Here is a 22,952-nt window from a genome sequence, read left to right on the forward strand (position 1 = left end):
GAAAAACTAGTTTTATTAAAATGAAAGCAAAGGCCGGGCACGGTGGCTCATGCCTGTAATCCCAGCACTTTGGGAAGCCAAGGCCGGCGGATCACATGAGGTCAGGAGTTCGAGACCAGCCTGGCCAACATGGTGAAACCCCACCTCTACTAAAAATACAAAAATTAGCCGGGTGTGGTGGCAGACACTTGTAATTCCAACTACTCAGAAGGCTGAGGCAGGAAAGTCACTTGAACCCAGGAGGCAGAAGTTGTAGTGAGCTGAGATCACGCCACTGCACTCCAGACTGGGTGACAGAGGAGACTCTGTCTCAAAAAAAAGTTAAGAAATTCTATTTTGGTTCATTAACGCAGGGAGGCATTACAAAATAAATACGGAGGCACCAGACTTTGGAGTCAGCCCCGTCTGGAGACACCTGCCAGCTATGTAACCTCAGCAGAGGACACAATGTCGCTGAGCTTGTGCTCACTTATAAAACAAATGGTCATCTCAGAGGGTAGTTGTAGGGCCAAATGTGCTAATGCTTATAAAGAAAAGAAGAAGGCCAGGCATGGTGGCTCACATCTCTAATCCCAGCACTGTGGGAGACCAAAGCAGGAGGATTGCTTGAGCCTAGAAGTTCAAAACCAGCCTGGACAACCTAGTGAGATCTTATCTCTACTAAAAATTTTAAAAATTAGCCAGGCATGGTGGCACATGCATGTAGTCTCAGCTACTCAGGAGGCTGAGGCAGGAGGATTGCTTGAGCCCAGGAGGTCAAGGCTGCAGTGAGTCGTGATCATGCTACTGCACTCCAGCTTAGGCAGCAGAGTGAGATCCTGTGTCAAAGGAAAAAAGAAGAAAGGAAGGAAAGGAAGGAAAAAAAGAAAGAAAAGAAGGAAGAAAGGGAGGGAGGGAGGGCGGGCGGAAGGAAGGAAGAGAGGAAGGAAGGGAGGAAGGGAGGGAGGGAGGGTATGGAGTGCCAAACATCTTTCTTTCTGTGTATTAACAGTGCCTGGTACTTGTAAGGGTTCAATAAAGGCCCAATATTTTATTACGGGCAACAGAGTTATTAATGCTTCATTCATTCTGTCAACAGGTTTTGGATCCAGCTGTGTGCCAGACACTGTCTCAGCACTAAATTTAGAGTTTATTAGTCAAGAAGTCACCCAGCCTTCAAACAAAGGTTAAATAATATTACATATTTTTCATTTATTTAATGAAACTATTCTGTCACCCACTTCTTCCAGGCCTTGTGTGTATTGTATGTGTTCTTTCTTATTCTGAGGTGAATATGCCTGGCCTGGCCCAGCCCTCACAGAGTCCACAAAGTAGTTGGGAAGAGAGAAACACACAGAGAAAACCATACAAGCAAGCAGAAGGGAATGGGAAGTTGTTTAATGCATACAGAGTTTCAGTTTGAGAGGAATGTTGTACCACCACCTCCACCATTGAACCATCTCCACAACTTTTGAGATGTGGAGGATTTTCACAAGGCAAACTCAAACTCAACTTTTGAGTTGTGGAGATGGTTCAGTGGTGGAGAGTGGTACAACAATCAAAATGTACTTAATGCCACTGCACCGTACACTTTAAAAAGGTTAAAACAGTCAACTTTATGTCATGCATATTTTACCACAATAAAAAGAAGGGGAGGGGCGGAGAGCCACGTGGGACACTGTGCAGGCACCTCCCATGTACCCAGCAATCCCATCTGCAGGTACATGCGCTCGTAGGTTCTCACGGGAGGGACAGCCATCATGGGCCGCTCTGAGCATTCCACACCTTTTCCATCAGGGGTCCGGGGGAGCAACCTAGCCCTGCCCTCAGTGCCTGCCAAAGATCACGTCCTGGGCTGGAAATCTGGAGACAGACTCTGGCAGCTACCTGACCCGGGGCCAAGGTCGGCTACACTATGTGTGAGCCCCCATGCAAAATGAAAACAAAGCACCCTTGCTCAAAAAGTATTAATAGTTTCAAGACAGACAGCAGAACTTTAAACCAAGCACCAGGCCCTTCTGAGTGCACACCCTGTGCAACTGTCCAGGTCACACAGCCTTGAAGGGGGCTCTGAAGGTGACAGTTCCCAACCATGTGCTGGGAGGGAAGATGCGAGAGGGAGACAGAGGGAGATTGAGAGAGAATATTTTTGAAATGTTTATTTAAGTATAACATATAAAAAGGTACGCAGATCACAAGGAGATAGCTCCATGAATTTTCACAAAGGGAATAAACCCGTGTAAACCAGCACCCAGATGAAGAAAGAGAACATTCCTGGCACCCCAGAACCCGCCTTGTTCCCCTCATGACTTCCAGATTAGATTAGTTTTGCCTATTTTGGAGCATCATCAGTCTGCATGTTTTCTTTTACGCCTGGCTTTTTTCACTGCATGTCTGCGGGACTCAGCCATACTGCTGTGCTGTCATTCTCAGACAGACAATCCCAAGTGTCAGAGCCGGTGCGGGGCAAACAGAATTCTCATACGCTGCTGGTAGGAGTGGAAAATGGTGCAACTACTTGGAAAAATCGGCTGGCAATATCTACCAAAGCTGAACAAACACCTGCCCTATGACCCAGCAATTCCACCCACGGATAGATACATAACAGAAATGCATTCCCATGGCCCCCGCCAAACTTTTATATGAATGTGTATAGCAGTGCTGTCTGTGATAGCCAAACCCTCAAAAACTTGAAACGACTTAAATGCCCATTAACAGGAAAATGTATAAACAGTGGCATATTCACAAATTTGAGATTTTGTTGTTTTTTGTTTTTTCCCGGAGAGTCTGTACATTTGTTTAGAAAGATTTTTCACCCGCTTGTGTGGCCTGGGTGTGCAGCGCGGGGCACGGAATTTAAAAGTGGTCTCAGATAAAAATGATGGTAGCCAACGGAGAGGGGTGGGTGGAACACAGGTCCCCAGTCTCAGGAGCGCAGGATGTGGTGGTTCTGAGTAACAAACCTCAGAAGGATTTTCACAGGGCACCCTCTAACCTCTCTGAGTGTGAACGCTGCTTCCCAGAAATCGGTCCCCATCCCGCCAGAATTATCTACATATGGAAATGAGCCCAGGCCTTCATTTGCTCTGCGGCTCCTGCTCACCGCAGAGCAAAGAGCAAGCTGGTGAACTCTCACTCCTTTCCCGGGCCACACCCTCTGCCTGGCGCCTGGTAATTCGACCTCCGGCCTCCAACCCACCGGCCTTCCCTAAGTCTCCTTCCCTGTCCTCAGTGAGAGGTACCTGAAAGACTATGACCTCACTCCTTCTTAAGCCCCGTCAGGACCCAGGACCAAAGTCCCCAGCCCGAAAATAGCCTCAGAATATCCCCTCGGTTGCTGTGTGTGAGGCCTGATTTAGGTCTTGTGCCGGAAGTGCTCAGTGAATCCCAGTTCCCCTCCAGGCTCCCCTGCTTCGTGGCTCCCAGGCACTCCTAGACTGTCCTCTCCCTCGGCGGTCTGCGGGTCCCCGCTGCAAGTGGGGGCCTCGAGTGCGCATCCCCATGGAGTGGGAAAGCGGTGGCTTTGACATTAGGCACACCTGCGCCGCAGCTCCGGCTGCCCACCCCCAGGGGGCGCGCTGGTGATTGCAAAGACGACGGCCATTCGCAAAATGGTTACCAGACAGACCTTAGGCCCGTAGCAGGGGCTTCTAAATACGTGATTTTTGCCCCCACAATGATGTTCATAAAGCGTATATTGCTATTTTACAGATCAGGAAATTAAGGCTCAAAAAGATAAAATAGGCCGGGTGCGGTGGCTCACACTTGTGATCCCAGCACTTTGGGAGACCAAGGCGGGCAGATCACTTGAGGCCAGGAGTTCAAGACCAGCCTGGCCAACATTTCGTATTTTCGTAAAAATACGAAAATTAGCCAGGCATGGTGGCGTGCGCCTGCAGTTCCAGCTACTCGGTAGGCTGAGGCAGGAGAATTGCTTGAACCTGGGAGGCGGAGGTTGCAGTGAGTGAGCCAAGATGGCACCACTGCATTCCAGCCTGGGCAAGAACAAGACTCCATCTCAAAAAAAAAAAAAAAAAAAAAAAAAGAGTAAAATGCTTAAGTGATACTAGTAAACGGCAGATTAAAACCTGCCAGTCAGCCAGGCCTTGTGGCATGCAACTGTGTTCCCAGCTACGCAGGAGGCTAAGGCAGGAGAATCTCTCAAGCCTAGGAATTCTAATCTGGCCTAGACAACATAGCAAGACCTTGTCTCCAAAAAATAAAAATAAAAATGTGCCAGTCTCCAAAGTACACTCCACTGTTCTTCTGAACCTCAATTTTCAAACCATTACAATGGGAATAAATGATACCAGCCTTGCGGGAAACTGGAGTGAGGCAATGCAGTGAGCACTTGGCACAGGATGCTGGTGGGCACTTGGGTAGTGGGAGCATTTGCTGTAGAGGAGCCCACAGTGAGGTCTCATCACGGGACTGGGGCCCACAGCTCTCTCACAGAACTTGCTCCAAGCCCAACACTGTCACATGGCTGAGCCCAGCGAGGATAATTCCCAAATTCCTCTTTCCTGGGCCCTAAGGTGGACACTGGTCTCCTCAACCTCCAGTGGCTCCAGCAAGTCCTCTCACACTGTGCCAGTAAAGGAAGCACCTGGGTAAGGCAGGGTTTCTCAACCTCAGCTCTGTTGACATTTTGGACTGGACACCTATTTGCTAGAGGGGACGGGGGTTGTCCTGTGTATTGTAGGATGTTTAGCAGCATCCCTGGCCTCTACTCACTAGATGATGGTAGTACCCCACCCAGTAGTGAAAACCAAAAATGCCTCCAAGTCCCCTGGAGAGCAAAATCTCGCCCAGCTAAGAACTATTGGCATAAGCAATAACAACATGCAATGATCTCAGGTTAACTAGGAGTCCCTGAAGGCAGGTAGTTCCAGGTTTGAGGCAGCAGCTTGATGATGCCAATAAGCACCAATGTTGTCCTAATGCTCATCACTTCATGATCACAAGATGGCTGCCACAGATCCCATTGTGCCACCACCACAGTCCCACTCAAAGGCAGGCAAGAGGGGGAAAGCGATGGTGTCATCTGTGGCATCACCTTTAAACTAGACAGTTTTCCTAAACACTTCTCAGCAGATCTCCCCTATGTCTCATTGGCCAAAACTTGGATATATATCCAGTCCTAGCAGCAAGGGAGCTGGGAAAATGACTAAGTGGCAAGGGGGAAGAGGGATGGAAATGGTGGGCCCTCCCTGACCTGGCAGAATAGACACTCCTCATACTTGCAGAAATTATTTTTAAATCTATCTACTTTTCCTCACTAAGGCTTCAGGACAGGGATCCACATGTTTTCCTCTGTATCCTCAGAACTTAGCCTCGTGTGCAGCACTTAGAAGGTGTTTACTCCATGCTCGTTGAATGAATGAATCGATCAATTGATCAATTATTTGACCTTCCCCCTTCCTTGCTTATATCACTAAGAGCCCTAAGTAGGTGATTATTTATCGATATGCAAATTAACTTGTCTAATTACAAATAAGCCTTTGATACAAATAATAATGCAAACATCTCCCAGTTTCTCCAATAAGCCCTGATCCCTCTGGCCATTGAATATGCTGTTCCACTTGCCTGGAACATTCTTCCTGCCACCTCTAACCTCCCCTCACCCCTCTTCAGCTGGCCAGCTCCTTGTCACTCCTAGGTCTCAGCTTAGATGTCACTGCCTCTGGGAAGCCCTCCCTGATCTCCTCAGTGTGGCTCCAGGTCTTGGTCACCTGTGCTGCGCCATCCTAGCACTTATCACCCTGTGTTGTGACTGTCTCCCTAGCAGGACAGGAAATGCCCATGGAGACCAGAACAGCTTGTCCTTCACCAAAGTTTAAGTTCTCCGTAAACTTTTATTGTTTGAATCATTTATACCAAGGGTTGGCAAAGCTGCTCTGCAAAGTGCCAGATAGTATTTTCAGCTTTGTGGGCTGTATGATCTCTGTTGCAACCATTCGACTCTGCGGTTGGAGGGAGAAAGCAGCCATAGCTGATACTTAAACAAATGAGCATGGCTGTGTTCCAATAAAACTCTATTTGTGGGCACTGAAATTTGAATTTCATATGAATTTCACATGTCATAAAATATTATTCCTTAAAAATTTTTCAACCATATAAAAATGTAAAAACCATTTTTAAAGGCTCACAGGTTGTACCAAAACAGGTAATGGACCTTAGTTTGCTAACCCTGATTAATACTGAGAGTCACATGTTTGGGATTTTCTAGGTCATTCTCAAAGATACAACAGGATCGCATAAAGCAGTAATGCACAGTATTTCTTAAGATCAAGCAGTAAGTTAAATTTGAAAGTGCATTAAATGACTTAGCCATCACAACCCAGAAGACTGTGTCTTAGGAAATCAAAGATTAAGATTAAGACTGGAGCTGGGCACAGTGTCTCACGCCTGTAATCCCAGCACTTTGGGAAGCTGAGGTGGGCAGATCACTTCAGATCAGGAGTTGGAGACCAGCCTGGTCAACATGGTGAAATCCCATCTCTATTAAAAACACAAAAAATTAGCCAGGCCTGGTGGCAGGCGCCTGTAGTCCCAGCTACTCAGGAGGCTGAGGCAGGAGAATCGCTTGAGCCCAGGAGGTAGAGGATGCAGTGAGCTCAGATCGCACCACTGCACTCCAGACTGGGAGGCAGAGTGAAACTCCATCTCAATTGAAAAAACTAAAAAAAAGATTAACTTAAGACTGGGAAACTGTTACTATCAGGGAACAATATCAATAGGTTCAAACAAAAATGTTTGATAATTTCTATATGCAATTCTGTTGGAAATTTTAAAAACTAGGCAGAAGGATATTTCTTTTCCATAAAAATGATTTCTCTGAAATGATATTCAAAACGTTATCTAGATTAATGAAAGTAGCTGGGATGTCCCAGTCTACATCTTTCTCCTGTGCTGGATGCTTCTGGCCCTCAAACATCAGACTCCAAGTTCTTCAGTTTTGGGACTAGGACTGACTCTCCTTGCTCCTCAGCCTGCAGATGGCCTATTGTGGGACCTTGTAATTGTGTGAGTTAATACTTAATAAAAATATATAATATATAATATTAATTCTGTCCCTCTAGAGAACTCTGACTAACACAGTAGCCATTGGAAAATTGAAAACAAATTAACTGAGACTAGTTGTCCTTAGGGCATAGGAGTGAGGGTGGGAAATAGGAGTGAGGGTGGGTTTCCCATAATGCTAGTTTGTTGTTGTTTTTTGTTTTTTGTTTTTTTGAGACAGAGTCTTGGTCTGGCTGGAGTGCAGTGGTGCGATCTTGGCTCACTGCAACCTCCACCTCCCGGGTTTTTAAGCGATTCTTCTGCCTCAGCCTCCTGAGTAGCTGAGACTACAGGCGCCCACCACCACACCCAGCTAACTTTTTGTATTTTTAGAAGAGACGGGGTTTCACTATGTTGGTCAGGCTGGTCTCAAACTCTGGACCTTGTGATCTGCTTGCCTTGGCCTCCCAAAGTGCTGGGATTACAGGTGTGAGCCACCGCGCCTGACCTCTTGTTGTTTTTAAACCAGATTTCCTGTGTTGGCCAGAACATTCACAGGGGCATAGAACTTCCATGCACTGCTAGAGCAGGAGGGTATATGGACTGGTGCAGCCATTCTGGAAAACAATCAGGCACTGTTAGTCAAAACTGGTGTATATATTCCCAGGACCCAGCAATTCCACTCCTGCATGTATATTCCCAAAAAATTCTTACACAGGCCAGGTGCAGTGGCTCACGCCTGTAATCCCAGCACTTTGGGAGGCTGAGGTGGGCAGATCACCTGAGGTCAGGAGTTCGAGACTAGCCTGGCCAACATGTTGAAACTCTGTCTCTACTAAAAATACCAAAAAATAAATTAGCCGGGCATGGTGGCAGGTGCCTGTAATCCCAGCTACCTGGGAGGCTGAAGCAGGAGAATCACTGGAGGCGGAGGTTGCGGTGAGCCAAGATGGTGCCATTGCACTCCAGCCTGGGTGACAGAGCGAGATTTGGTCTGAAAGAAAAAAAGAAAATTAGTTACCAGTGTTTCTCTGGCTCTGTCCCCAACCAGGTAAATTATAGAAACAGGCCCTTTTTGTCAAAGGCTGTTTGATTCCAGGAGTACCTGCCACAGTGATAGTTTCCAGGTCACTCTTCCTCACGGAAAGATTCCTTCCCATCCACTCTGGGTTTCACACATTGGGCCCTCTCAGTATCACAGAGAAACTCCAGCTGCACGGCCAGGCCTCCTCTCTCACAGTGAAGCTGTGGCTCCAGCTCTCTGGAGACTGAGCAAATCCAGTTCAAGCCCTGACACTTGGGGAATGTGGAGGGATTTCCCCACCAGCACAGGCCTGGGAATGACTATGAGCACAGAGGAGGAGAGAGGATTCCAGAAGGAGTTAACTGTCTGCCCCAAATGCCCATCTACTTCTCTTTCCATTGAGCATCACAGTTTCTTCTGCAAATGGGCCCCATTATATACACCCTCCAGCCAGGTGTGAACTGACTGACAGTAAGTTGAGTCCTAGGAGTCAGGATTCAACTGCCAAGGCGGGGCTTGGACGCCAGGCCAAATTGTGGACTAGGTAAAACCAGGACAGAGCGAAGCCGCTTTCCATAAGACACGCCCATCAGTGCGCCATGTCAGCTTACCATTGCCATGGCAACACCCGGAAGTTACTGCTTCTTTCCATGACAACTACCTGGTGACCTGGAAGTTACCACTCTTTTTCTAGAAATTTCTACATAATCTGCCCCTTAATTTGCATATAATGCAAGTGGGTATAAATATAAATGCAGCCCTGCCTCTCAGCTGCTGCTCTGGGAACGCTGCCAATGGGGTAGCCCTGCTCTGCGGGGAGCAGGACCTCTGCTGGTGATGTACACTGTCGCTTCAATAAAATTTGCTGTTTTAACACCACCAGCTTGACTTTGGATTATTTCTGGGGCAGAGCCAAGAACCTTCCTGGGCTAAGCCTCAATATTAGGTTCACCTGCCCTGCATCAAAAGGATGTAATTGAGGCCTCTGGAGCTGGGACCTCTTTTACAGATACGAGGTTACATGAAAGGTTAGGCAAGGAGAGGTTGGCCGCCATCACGCCACAGCCATGACTAATTAATCACCGTAGCTTGAGGGAAGGAGAGCAGCAACTGGGCTCAGCTGTGTCGGGTCCCTCTCGGTCATGGCCGGAAGAACGGCCCCAATAGGATATGTCCAAATCCTAATGCTCAGAACCTGTGAATGTGACCTGATTGGGAAAAAAAGGGTCTTCACAGACATAATTAAGGATTTCAAGATGAGATCATCCGGGATTTGGAGGGGGCATAAATCCAGTGAGAGTGGTCCTGAAAAAAAAGGCAGGAGGAGACCTGAGGTTCACAGAAACACACAGGGGGAAGATGGCCACATGAAGATGGGGGCAGGGATGGGAGTGATGCAGCCACAAACCAAGGCATGCCAAGGTCTGCCCGCCAACCCCAGAGGCCAGGGGCTGGGAGAGACCCAGGGAAGGGACTCCCTGTCAGAGTGCCCAGAGGGAATCAATCTCTGCTTGATTGTGGACCTCCTGTGAGACGATTAATGTCCATTGTTTTAAGTCCTCAAGTTTGTGGTAATTTGTTACAGCACCCCAGGAAAATAACACTCTCTCTCTCACACCCAGCCACGCAGCAGACTGGGTCTCCAGGTCCTGAAGCCCCCACCCAGCTCGCTCAGGCTCGTGGTTGAGCTGCCTGTCAACCGGAGTGTCCCCCTTCCTGCTGGCGGGCAGGGGCCCTCAGGAGCACTGACTTTGATCGTCCTGACTGTCCTGCTGAAGGGGTGGATGCCAGGCCGATGGCAGAGCCTGAAGATCTTCCATCCTGTCACTCTCAAAAGTGTTCCCTTTGTGGCCCTAAAAAATAAGCAAATAAAATGATGTAAAATAATTAATCTTGAAGTAAAAAATGTAAAACCAATGCCGAGGCTGATCCCTAAAGCACCTCCTTGCCCTTTTTCCTACCCTTGGTGACTTTTGTTCTGAGTCAGCTCTGACCTTCAAGTCCAGGGTGAGACCAGGTTTCCACGCACAGAGGTTGCCCACAAGGTGAAACTTGAGGGCCAGGCCCTCTGAGCTCAACAAACTGCAATTCCCAGGAAGTATGATCAGATGGCGGGATCTCAGGCACGAGGCCCAGGCAGGAAGGGGCTGTATTTCAGGGAAGGAGCCATATTTCAGGGAAGGGGCGGGCCCTTGCATTAGCGGGTGACAGTCCTCTCAGTTGATAAGAACACCCCATTAACCAGAAAATGGGCTGTCCAAGACAGACTTTGGTCTTATCAAAGCAGGAGCAGACAGCCTGTCGAAACAGCTTGCGGGGAGCCAGGCTGTTGTACTGCAACGATTAGTACATGCCTGTGTCTCATTTACAACACCAGAGGCTCCACACTTTAGCGATGGCCACTGAGGGTTTTGTTACTGTGATTCTTGTTTGCCACTTTCCTGCCTAGGAATAGCCACTGTTTAGAAAAAACTCTTCCAGGATATTTTTTCTACGCACATAGCATCATATTATTCCTCTTTTTTTTCTTTTAATGCAGGGTCTCACTCTGTTGCCCAGACTGGAGTGCAGTGGCATCATCACACCTCATGCAGCCTCAACCTCCCCTCACCTCAGCCTCTCAAGTAGCTGGGGCTACAGGCAAGCACCACTATACCAAGACTTTTTTATTTTTATTTATTTATTTTTTTGAGATGGAGCCTTGCTCTGTCACCCAGGCTGGAGTACAATGGCATGATCTCGGCTCACTGCAACCTTCACCTCCTGGGTTCAAGCGGTCCTCCTGCCTCAGCCTCCTGAGTAGCTGGGACTATAGGCATGCACCACCACGCCCAGCTAATTTCTTGTATTTTAGTAGAGACAGGGTCTCACCCTGTTGGCCATGATGGTATCAATCTCTTGACCTTGTGATCTGCCTACCTCAGCCTCCCGAAGTGCTGGGATTACAGGCGTGAGCCACTGTGCCCAGCCACGAATTTTTTAAATTTTTGGTAGAGATAGGTTTTGCCATGTTGCCCAGGCTGGTTTTGAAATCCTGAGCTCAAGTGATCCACTCGCCTCACCTCAGCTTCCCTCACCTCAGATTACAGGCGCGAGCTACTGGCCTGGCCTGTTTGTTGTTAGTGGTGTTGTATTTTGTTCTAGTGGTGGTGGCAGTTCCCAAAAAACATTATCCTAAGGGAGCTTTTGGTCACAGAGTGGGGAAGACTCCCTTCTCTCTTCCAAGTCCCAAATCTTTTTTAAAACTTAGTGAGGGAACGGGTTCAGAACTCCAAGAGACCATCACTTCTCAGGAAGGCGGGTTTCCACAGAAGGGGACATTAGGAATAATTGCATTTCACCCACATGAACTTCTCAACCTTCCGCTGATGACTTTTCTCTTTGAAACCTTGCAAAGTTGGAGTGGAACTTGCAGCCCCTATTCCCACTCCAGCTTAGGCAGACAGGGATAGGGTAAGGGGACAAGCAGGTGAACCCAAATCAGCTTGTCCCCAGCAAGATCACTCACTGCCTCTCTCCCCAAGGCAATGCTCCTCCCTTTTGTAATCCCAAGACAGTTGACAACACATCCAAGTCCAATTTTTTTTTTTATCTTGGGGCACTTGAGAGGTAAGTAAAATTCTCATGACATATGGAAGAGATACAGACTAGAGGATATCCCATAATTTTAGTCTAATTCCTTGAAATAATTTATAGAAATTATCTTATATAACAAAAGCAACTATGCCTTGCTGTGCCATGTTCTCTGAATCATCATCCATTTTACCAGCTCTACATGTTCACAGACAGGGCAGCATCACCACTTGGCAGATGGTCCAGGAGCCCCAGCCTTGCACCTGCAGAGGCATCACGCGTCCTTCCCCATCAGTTCTTGCAGATCTTCTCTTTAAGTGAGCTGCAGGGTTTTCCACTGTATTTACTTACCCAAACCCCATTGCTAGACCTTTGGATTTTCCCCATGTTTTGTAAGAATAACCAGTGCTCCAGAGAACATCTCTATAAATATATGTCTGCACATATGTGAGAAGTTTTGTGAAAGTTGTATTCTCAGAAACAGAATGTCTGGGTCACAAGGGAGACACACTTACAACCTGGGTAGGCCCTGCTGAATTCCTTCCAAAAGTGCGTGCCTCTTTCCACCACCAGCTGTGTCAATGAGTGTGGCTGCTGCTTCACCCTCACACTCACTGTGGACACTGTGGAGCCTGTTCATTGCTGTCCATCAGATGAGCCACTCTTGTCTTAATCAGCCTTCCTTTCTTTCCTTTCTCTTTCCTTTCCTTTCTTTCCTTCCTTTCCTTCCTTTCTTTCTTTCCTTCTTTCCTTCTTTCTTTCTTTTTATTATTATTACTATTATTTTGGTAGAGGCAGGGTCTTGCTATGTTACCCAGGCTGGTCTCCAACCCCTGGGCTCAAGCAATCCTCCTGTCTTGGCCTCCCAAAGTGCTGGGATTACAGGCATGAGCCACCGTGCTGGATGTGATTTGCCTTTCTTTCACAGTGAAGTTAAGCATCTCCTCAAATGCTTCTTGGCCTCTGAGTTTGTTCCTGAGCAGCAGATTCTTTATTGGGGGAAAAAAAATCCACTTACAAATTCTATTGTTTCCTCCTGGAAGTGCTCATTATAACCAAGAGAATACGTGGAAGCCCTGTCTTCCTATGGCACACAGACCCTTCTCACCTCGCGGGGAAAAGGAAACTGTTGATGTCAGCACCCACCAATGCCACATGCCGGGAGCCGATTCCAGGACTGCTCCACAGGAAGCCGCTTCTCCAGCTTTTGAGGGCACCTGTGTTCACAGACAGGACTTCAGAGATCAACTTACAGACGCCACAGACAGGAGGAAGTCACTTCACACCGCAAATATAATTTTTATACAGACAAAAATAAAAGGATTGTCAGTTGTCTCAAGTAAGTACTGAACCAAAGTACATGTTAAAATCTTGACGTAAGGCCCTGGTGGGTTGGCTTGGACCACACCATCAAAGGCCCTTTTTCTCCCTCAGAGGCGGGAAAACTGAAAAGTAAACTCCCCTGGCCCCTTAGCAGCTGGAGTTTCTGATGTGAATTAGGATCTGACAATTCGACGCCCTGGCCCGGGTTCCCTCTCAAGTGCTCCAAGTGAGGAAAAAAAAAATTGGACCTGGATGTGTTGTCAACTGTCTTGGGATTCCTCACCCAGGAAGTGAGGTGAGGACATTTGCCTGCGGATCCCGTGCTGCTGAACAAGCAAGGTCAAGGAGAAGCTGCGCGTTCCAGCAAGGCTCGCGTGCTGATGATACGCCTCCATGCGCGGCTGGTTCCCTGCTGCGGTGCTGAGGTTCCGGCTCATCCCAGGAGCCCCACCGGGAACCCGCTCCTCCCCTCTTCCAATGACTTTGTAAACCCCTGATGCCTTTCCCGCTAAAATTAGCTGCTGTGGTTTCCTCCAGCTGAACCGTGACTGATGCAGCTCACAAATATGCTTTATCTTGACGGAGGCAGCCATGCAAGATAAGAGAAAGAAAAGTCTAGACAAAGGGCAACACGGGCATGAATCACGCTTATTACGGTTTTCCCAATAGCACTTTAATTAGATACCTCGTCCCTTTAGACAATGTGAAAACTAAGCAGAGGCACAAAGAATGAAATAAAAATCATCTGTTATTCCACAAGAATCAAATATTGACGAGAAGAAAACAGCCAGCCCCACTGAGATGCTGGGTCTAGCAGGCCAGCTGCTGTTCATCCGAACGCAGACTCAGCAGCTCAGCTGAGGACAGCCTGCGCTGATCTGGGCTCACACTTAATATCTGATGTGAGACTGCAGAGGAGCTCCCAGCTCCTTTCCGAGAGTGAGGGGAAAAGTTGTGGCAACAAAACGCGATGGTAATAACTTATCTCATTTTTCTCCTGGCAGAAAACTTGAATACCAGAGCATCCAGTTCTAACCCACAGACCTGGCAGCCTAGCGGGAGGCTGAGTGTCTGTACTTTTTCTGCCTCCAGTCACCGTCCCTGAACCCCTACTGACCACCCACCATGCCTGGAGAGGGTCTTCCGTATCCCTCTAGCGCATGCTAGAACCTGAAATCTATTTGTACTTATTTAAACTGGGCCTATTCTTTCCATCTTCAGTCTAAGGTCAAAGTCGCCTTCCAGAGACTCCTTTCCTTCTTTTTTCCAGAGAAAAAAAAATGATAAAACTACCTATCATTTACTGAATATTCAAAGCTACCAAGAAGTTAACCCTCATAAGAACTTCACAAAGTAGGAGTTATTCTCATGTGACAATTGTGAGGTTCAGAGAGATTGAGTCCATTTTCCAACATTCCACAGTTCATGAGACATGGAAGCAGGATTCAAACCCACAACCATCAGATTCAAAGCCTGGGTTCTTAATCCTCATGCTACATCCCACTTTGCCAGGCCTAGGAAAGTCCCCCTGATTTGCTGCCCTCTTTGGGGGAGCTGCCGCTCTATGCAGAGCCTCTGTTTGCTCATAAATTTGTTTTTGTTTTTTTAATAATAACTCCACTGGGATCTCATTCACATGCCATAAAGTTCACTCTCTTTTTTTCACTCTGTCACCCAGGCTGAAGTGCAGTGGCATGATCTTGGCTCCCTGAAACCTCTGCCTCTTGTGTTCAAGCAATTCCATGCCTCAGCCTCCTGATGTAGCTTTAACTGGAGGCATGTGCCACCACACCCAGCTAATTTTTGTGATTTTAGGAGAAATGGGGTTTTGTCATGTTGGTCAGGCTGGTTTCGAACTCCTGGCCTCTAGCAATCCACCTGCCTCGGCCTCCCAAAGTGCTGGGATTACAGGCATGAGCCACCATGCCTGGCTAAAATTCACTCTTTAAAAGTATACAATTCTGTGGGTTTTAGTATATTCACAGAGATGTGCATTAATCACCACCACTGCCCACTTCCAGAGCATTCTCATACCCCTGGAAAGAAATCCCATATCCGTTACCAGTCCCTTCCCAGGCCCTCTCACCCCCAACCCCAGTCAACCATTAATCTCCCATCTGGCTGGGTGGATTTGCCTCTCTGGACATTTCATATAAATGGAATCATACAAGCACATGTTGTGACTGGCTCCTTACACTCAACACTATTTCTTCAAGGTTCACCCGTGTTACAGCATGTGTTAGAACTTTATTCCTTTTTCATGACTGCATAATGTTCCATTGTGTAGATAGATCACATTTTGTTTATCCATTCAGCAGTTAATGGACATTTGGGTTGTTTTCATTTTGGCAACTACAAATAATGCTACTGTGAACATTTATGTACAAGTTTTTATGTGGACATATGTTTTTAATTTTCTCAGGTATATAGTTAGAAGCAGGATTGCTGGGTCATATGGTAATTCTATTTTAGCTTTTTGAGAAATTGCTAAGCTGTTTGCCACAGCAGCTGCATCATTTTATGTTCTCACCAGTAATGTATGAGGGTTCTAACTTCTCCACATCCTCTCCAACACTTGTTAATGTCCATCTTTTTTTTTTTTTTTTTTTTTTTTTTTTTTTTTTTTTTTTTTTAATTATAGCTCTGCTGTTGCCAGAAAAAGAGTCTCAATCCAGACCCCAAGAGAGGATTGCTGGATCTCACACAGGAAGGAATTCAAGGCAAGTTACAAAGTACAGAGAGAGGATAGTTTATTGAAAGCTATTCAGTTACAGAATAGGGCATCCTCAGAAAGCAAGAGGAGGAACATGCCATCTCTGTCTTAAACTTTTCTCATACAGGAGTCTCATCTATGTAAAAGCTAAGATAAATTATGTCTATGTGTGAGTGGGCTGACAGCATGATAAAATTTAGTACTTTGTTGATGTAAAGAAAGTTATCCTTGGCATTTTAGTGCATAAGTACATCAAAGCATGACTATAGTCATCTTAAAAGCATATCTTGTTAAGGATAGTGGGACATCTGGATTTTTTGTTATTGTAGGAGTGTGTCCTTGCAGGTATTTTTAAGGTGTTTCCTCAACTGTAAACATCTTAGGACCATGAGTCATGACTAGCAAGGAACGTGCCTTGATACTTTTAAGATGGAGTTGATTTTAAAATGATGTCACTGTGGCTCTCCTATGCTTCTGTTTCCCTAACAATCTTAGTGAGCGAGAAGTAGTATCTCATGGTAGTTTGTTCTTCATTTCCCTAATGATTAATGATTATTGTGGTTTGACTGTGTCCCCCTGAACCCCCGCCAATTCTCATCTTGAATTGTAGCTCCCACAATTCCCACATGTTGTGGGAGGGACCCAGTGGGAGGTAATTGAATCATGGGGGCAGGTCTCTCCCGTGCTGTTCTCATGATTGTGAATAAGTCTCACGAGACCACATAATTTTATAAAAAGGAGTTTCCCTGCATAGGCTCTCTCTCCCCTGCCACCATGTAGGTTGTGACTTGCTCCTCCTTGTGTTCTGCCATGATTGTGAGGCCTCCCCAGCCATGTGGAACTGTGAGTCAATTAAACCTCTTTTCTTTATAAATTACCCAGTCTTGGGTATGTCTTTATCAGCAGCGTAAAAACGGACTAATACAATGATGTTAGCATTTCTTCATGTGCTTGTTGGTTATTTGTGTATCTTCTTGGGAAAAATCTCTATTCATGTCCTTTGCCCAATTTGGGGCTATTTGTCTTTTTATTATTGAGTTGTAGGAACTCTTTATCAGTCCTGTATACAATTCTCTTATCAGATATATAATTTGGAGATATTTTCTCCATCCTATGGTGCTTTTTTTTTTTTTTTTTTTTTTGCTTTCTTGATGGTGTCTTATGAAGCACAAAGGCTTTTAATTTTGATGGAATTCAATTTATCTATTTTTTGTTTTATTATTTTCTTTTCTTTTTTTTTTTTAGACAGAGTCTCGCTCTGTTGCCCAGGCTGGAATGCAGTGGCCGGATCTCAGCTCACTGCAAGCTCCGCCTCCCGGGTTTACGCCATTCTCCTGCCTCAGCCTCCCGAGTAGCTGGGACTACAGGCGCATGCCACCATGCCCAGTTCAGGTCTCCTGCTTTGTCATAGGCCCTTTTTCCTTTTGGTGGCTGATCAAGACCCAGCTTGGTAAATTACTCACTGGTCAATCAGGAAAAAAATAATGTTCTTATTGCAAATCACTTTAGAGTTTGCAGAGGGCTAGAGTTGGCATATTCTGTCCCTAAGGTTGGAAGGGTCCCTGGCTGAAAGTCCAGAATCCCAGACTCTCCAGGTCCGCCTGGTGTTCAGTTTCCCCATCCCTAAAACCCTAAAACTGGGTCAGTTCACTGACGCTCGTGGGGGTGGTGGAGAAGAAAGTGCCTTTGTTGGTGCTTTAGAAGCTCTCTAGAGATTTGCACGCCACGGTCAGCCACCCACAATCAGCTGTCCCCTAAGAATCTGACATGTACTCCCCATCCCACACCACAGGTCAAGAACCTGAGCTTGTCACTGGCTGGAGCATATGATCATGTGACTGAGGGGAAATCTCTTCCTGCTCAGAATTGCTGGAATTTTAAGAGCCATGTTTAGAACTCTGGGGCTTTCCAGCCAGAGCACTTTCAATAATACACCGTGCTTCCTTGAATTGGGATGTTTAGATAGGCCGGATCTGGAGAGCTGAGGTCTATTCAGGAGACTTTATGATCTCAGTGGTCTTAGCTGATGGCTCCCCCAAAGGAAGAGGATGGGAGAGGGGAGCTCTAGGCCAAGGTGGTCTTCTCCTCCCAGCCTGTCTACGTTATTCATATCCATTAAGATTGCATTGGATTGCACATAACAAACTAACAACAGTGTCCATCTTTCATGGTGTGACCTGCAGGTTAAATAGAAAGGGGATGGACAGGCCGGGCGCAGTGGCTTACACCTATAATCACAGCACTTTGGGAGGCCGAGGTGGGCAGATCACCTGAGGTCGAGAATTCAAGACCAGCCTGACCAACATGGAGAAACCCTGTCTCTACTAAAAATACAAAAATTAGCCAGGCGTGATGGCGCACACCTGTAATCCCAGCTACTCAGGAGGCTGAGGCGGGAGAACCGCTTGAATTCGGGAGGTGGAGGTTGCGGTGAGCCGAGATCGCGCCATTGCGCTCCAGCCTGGGCAACAAGAGTGAAACTCAGTCTCAAAAAAAAAAAGAAAAGAAAAGAAAAAAGAAAGAAAGAAAGGGGACAGACAGACTACAGGGGAGAAAATGACATAGATAAAGCTGACTTGTTCCTACTTATACGTTTTTACATCTCCAACAGCTCAATTTAAATTTGGCCGCTCTCACTTGATTCTATTTTATTTTCCTTCACAGCACATATCACCACCTGCCATTACATTCTGTTTTGATTTGTTTATTTATCTGTCCTGGTCACCACGATATTCCTGTTTCTAGACAGTGCTTAACCTACAGTAGGTGCTCGATGAATGCTAACTAAATGAATGCATTATTTCATTTGAAATTTCTCAACAACTCCATGTGCTAAGCAGGGCAAAGGATGTTGTCTTTCATTTTACAAAAGTGAAAAGTGAGGCCTAGAAGGGTAGTGTAACTAAAGCCAGCAGAAAATTAAGGAAGCCTCAGTCCTCTTTTTTTTTTTTTTCCTTTTGAGATGGAGTCTCACTCTAATGCCAGGCTGGAGTGCAGTGGTGTGATCTCAACTCACTGCCTCCACCTCCCAGGTTCAAGTGATTCTCCTGCCTCAGCCTCCCAAATAGCTGGGACTACAGGCATGTGCCACCATGCTCAGCTAATTTTTGTATTTTTAGTACAGACGGAGTTTCACCATGTTGGCCAGGATGGTCTCGATCTCTTGACCTCATAATCTGCCTGCCTCGGCCTCCCAAAGTGCTGGGATTACAGGCGTGAGCCACTGCACCCGGCCAGTCTTTTTGATTCCTAATCAGGTCTACATGGGTAGGGTGAGGGTAGAGAGGCTTTGACACGCCCCTAGCAGATGTCCCAGATCTGAAAGAGGCCTCATCCAGGCCCCTGCTGACAAACTACTCAAGGATAAAGTGATCATAAGAAGAGGAGATAAGAAGTTATTCCCAATAAAGAGACTGGGAAAATAGGAATTGCAGAAACCAGTGTCCTGTGGGTTAGGAGAGGAGGCTGACACTATCAATGGACAGTTGGCTTTTTGGTGCCCCTCAATTCCACCCCCACCCCTGCTACTTACTTTGTCCCCTGGAGGTGTGAGTTCCCCGTCACTGGAGGTGTTCAAGCAGGGCCTGGATGTCTACTTACAGAGCATGCCTGAGCTGGAGAGTACAACTCCCCGTGAGAGACGGCAGGCTTGCTGTCCACAGAACATGCAGCCAGCCACCGCCCGGCCCCACACTAACACAAAAAGAGGCTTTTGCACCACCTAGTGGACATAGTTTTAAACTGCAGGCCTTGGCCGGGCGCGGTGGCTCAAGCCTGTAATCCCAGCACTTTGGGAGGCCGAGACGGGCGGATCACGAGGTCAGGAGATCGAGACCATCCTGACTAACACGGTGAAACCCCGTCTCCACTAAAAAAATACAAAAAACCAGCCGGGCGAGGTGGCGGGCGCCTGTAGTCCCAGCTAACCGGGAGGCTGAGGCAGGAGAATGGCGTAAACCCGGGAGGCGGAGCTTGCAGTGAGCTGAGATCCGGCCACTGCACTCCAGCCTGGGCGACAGAGCGAGACTCCGTCTCAAAAATAAAATAAAATAAAATAAACTGCAGGCCTTTCCGTGGAGAGAAGCCCACAGCCCAGAATCCCATTTCCCGTGCAGTCTCCCTGACCCCTCAAGGATCGGAAGGCCCACAGCCCCGCTGTGCTTCTAGACCTCAGCCCTCCAAAAGGGAAGTTGGAAAAAGAGGGCAGAAACCTGTGATTCTCCGGAGGGAAACGCTCCCTGGTGCCTCTCAAGCCGAATTCACCGGCACCACTTTGCCCAGCACTGTCCCCAGTGGGTGCACTTCTCACGTCATCTCTCCCTGGGGACTGCAATGGTTTGCTCATCTGCTACCTCTGTTTCCCCTACTTCTGTACAAACTTTCCAAGCCAGGGCCCTGTTCCCCTTTGTTTACTCACCATCACTCCCCATCCCCGGTATGTGAGCAAGTAACTCACAAGAATTTTGGACTTTAAAAAATCAAGATCACGATTAAAATATTTCTGAGTTGCATATACTGGTTTCAGAACAACCTGCTTTAAACTCCTCACTCAGGTTCTAGGGCTGTCCCATTGGTGGCTTAGTTCCTGCTGAGGTCCTTTGAGCGCCGAGGTCTCACTGAGGGAGCTCGCCAGCAGCGCGGGGCCCTGACACCAGCATTCGGCAGGCTCCCTCTGAGCCCACACTGCCCTCCCATTTACCACCAGATCTGGACATTTCTGCGGTACAGGCCCTTGGTCTGTAAAGGTCCGTGTTTTCTGTGTGTCTCTACAAACCTTTTGTGAGAACATTTGAGTAGAAAATGTGGATCACTAACACTGTGGGACCAGAGGAGGGAGCCAAGGAAGACTGTCACCCTGGGATCCTCTGGGACAAAGAGGATGGGTCCCCGGCATCAGCGCAGGCTTCCTGCAGTAAGAGCCCAAGACCCAGCAGAGCCACCAGGATTAAATCAAGTGCTAGATCTGGAACTTTCCTATGAGGGAAAAAGCCTTTCTAGGCAAGAATGCACCGAATAGAGAAGATGAAGACCAGAGCTCATGCTCATGGGTTCATGCTATAAATGGCTCAACTGGACCAAGACAGTGACTTGTATCATTTGTTTCATTAATGAACTTCTTATTATACTTATTTTTTCATTAATTCTTTATCAATTGTCTTTATTGTCAATTCTTTAATTGTAATGTAATCTGACAAAAAGAGAGCACTGGCTACTTTTTTGAACCATGAGAATGTATTTCCTGCTTTTTAAAATTCTTTGTTGGCCAGGCACAGTGGCTCACACCTGTAATCAACAATTTAAGAGGCTGAGGCAGGCGGATCACCTGAGGTCAGGAGTTCGAGACCAGCCTGACCAACACAGTGAAACCCTGTCTCTACTAAAAATACAAAAATTAGCTGGTGTGGTGGCGGGTGCCTGTAATCCCAGCTACTCAGGAGGCTGAGGCAGAAGAATCGCTTGAACCTGGGAGTCGGAGGTTGTGGTGAGCTGAGATTGCATTACTGCACTCCAGTCTGGGTGACAGAGCAAAACTCCACCTCAAAAAAAAAAAAAATTATTTGTGAGAAGTCCACTTTGACATATGTCATTTTCAATGACCTGCCACTTTTCAGGACTTTAATTGTATGAAAAATGGATATAAACGCAATGCCTCACCTGGTACCCGGTACATAGCAGGTATTCAATTAAAGTTTGTAGAAGGAAGGCCTGAATGAACCCCTTTATTCCTGGCACCCAGGGGCCCATCCCCAGCCCAGGGCCTGATCTCCCTGGGGAGATGGAGAAAAGGTGGCATGGCCCCAGGGCTGAGTGCAGAGTTCCGGAGTCAGGATCTCCGGCAGTGGTTCTCACTTGCTCTCCTGGTAGCCCATCCCTGGCCCTGATGGTCTCCGTGCTGGGTGAGATTCATCACCTGAGTTAAGGCCTCGTCCCTGGGAAATGTAGCTGTTGACATCCGTCAACCCACCAGCAGGCAAAACACCACTTACAACTGAAAGAAGTGATCTAGGAATCCATCCTCCTGCTTCATCCTGGACCCAACCACAATGCCGAGGTGAGGAAATGAGGTGGCTTCAGGAGCCAGGAAGCTGGGCTGGGCCATGTGATCTTGGGCAAGTCACTTCTCTCTGGCCTCAGTTCCCTTCTCTGTAAAATGAGGGCCTGAATAAATTGATTTCGACAGTCCCTCCCGGGCCAGGTATGCAGCTCTGGGTTGAGGAGGTGATAAGAGAGGCCATGGTGCATGGGCTCATCCCAGAGCAAAGTCAAGGAGCCGGAACAGTCTCAGAGGGAAAGTGAAAGGGGCAAAGCATTTTCCCATGGATCCTTTTTCCAAAGCCACCTGCCTGCCCCCTGCTGGTGAGGACCATCGAGGCTTCCAGATGAGACTAAGCCTGGAGTTTCCCTGCTTGTGGGTTATCACAGCTTTGAGCCCCAAAATCCAAGAGTCCTTATCAAGAACTTCTCTGCAGTGACTCAAGGCCAGTGCAGGCTCCAGCAGAGACAGGGGGATTTCCTGACTGGCTGGGGGCAAGAGGCTGAGGTAGTTTCCTCCTTCTGAGAAAGAAGATGTGAATCCAGGGAGTTCTATTCTTGGTTAAATGAAAATACTCCCTTCTCCTCCCCGAGCTTTACCTGAGGGCTTGCAAGGACAGAGGCTCTGGCCCTCAGGAGGCCCCAGTGAGTACTTGGGGCTGGGGCACAGAGGGAGAAGCTGACCCACTGGACCGAGGTGTTTTCATGCTTCAGAGCAGCTTTTGGTCTGCAGAGATGTCTCAGCTAACACAGGTTAAGCCCTCCCCCCAGAGCAGGCAAATATTAAGCATTTCACAAGTATGGCCTTATGGAAGCTTTCTGACAACGCGGAGGTCAGGTGAGGAGAAGGAGCCCCATTTTACAGACGAGAAACCTGAGGCCCCAGAGAGGCGGAACACCTTGCCCAAAGTCCCACAGCAGATACAGGGACAGGAGCATAGGAAGCCACAGGTACGGGGGTACGGGGGGCAGTCTTCACTGGGTCATAGTCACTGAAAACTGAGGATGAGGGGGCTGGGCCAAGTGAAATGGACTATCCAGTGAAGATGCCACGAGCAGACAGGTGGGGCCGGGGCCTGGTTAAGAAGCGCCCACATACAGTCAGAGGTGCTGAAAGAAAACAGGTCGAAGCCCTGGGTTCTGGAGAGGCAGGCCAGCTCCGCAGGCCTCCCCCTCAGTGTCCTCACCTTCATGCCCGAGGGAGGTGCCGAGTGAATTAAATGAGATAAGATATCCGAGAGGCCCTTAGCACAAGGCCTGGCACATAGCAAACACTTAAGAAACATCGACTGGACACAGTGGCTC

The 22,952-nt window shown here is 47.5% G+C and overlaps 1 protein-coding gene across 1 annotated transcript in view; it reads left to right on the forward strand.

Annotated features, from left to right (window-relative positions):
* Positions 1-22,952, forward strand: part of SRSF3 (serine and arginine rich splicing factor 3) — a 400,608-nt gene that overhangs the window by 139,300 nt on the left and 238,356 nt on the right. The window lies entirely within an intron of this gene.

Source organism: Macaca thibetana, chromosome 4 (genome assembly GCF_024542745.1).
Source record: "Macaca thibetana thibetana isolate TM-01 chromosome 4, ASM2454274v1, whole genome shotgun sequence".
Classification (NCBI taxonomy): domain Eukaryota; kingdom Metazoa; phylum Chordata; class Mammalia; order Primates; family Cercopithecidae; genus Macaca; species Macaca thibetana.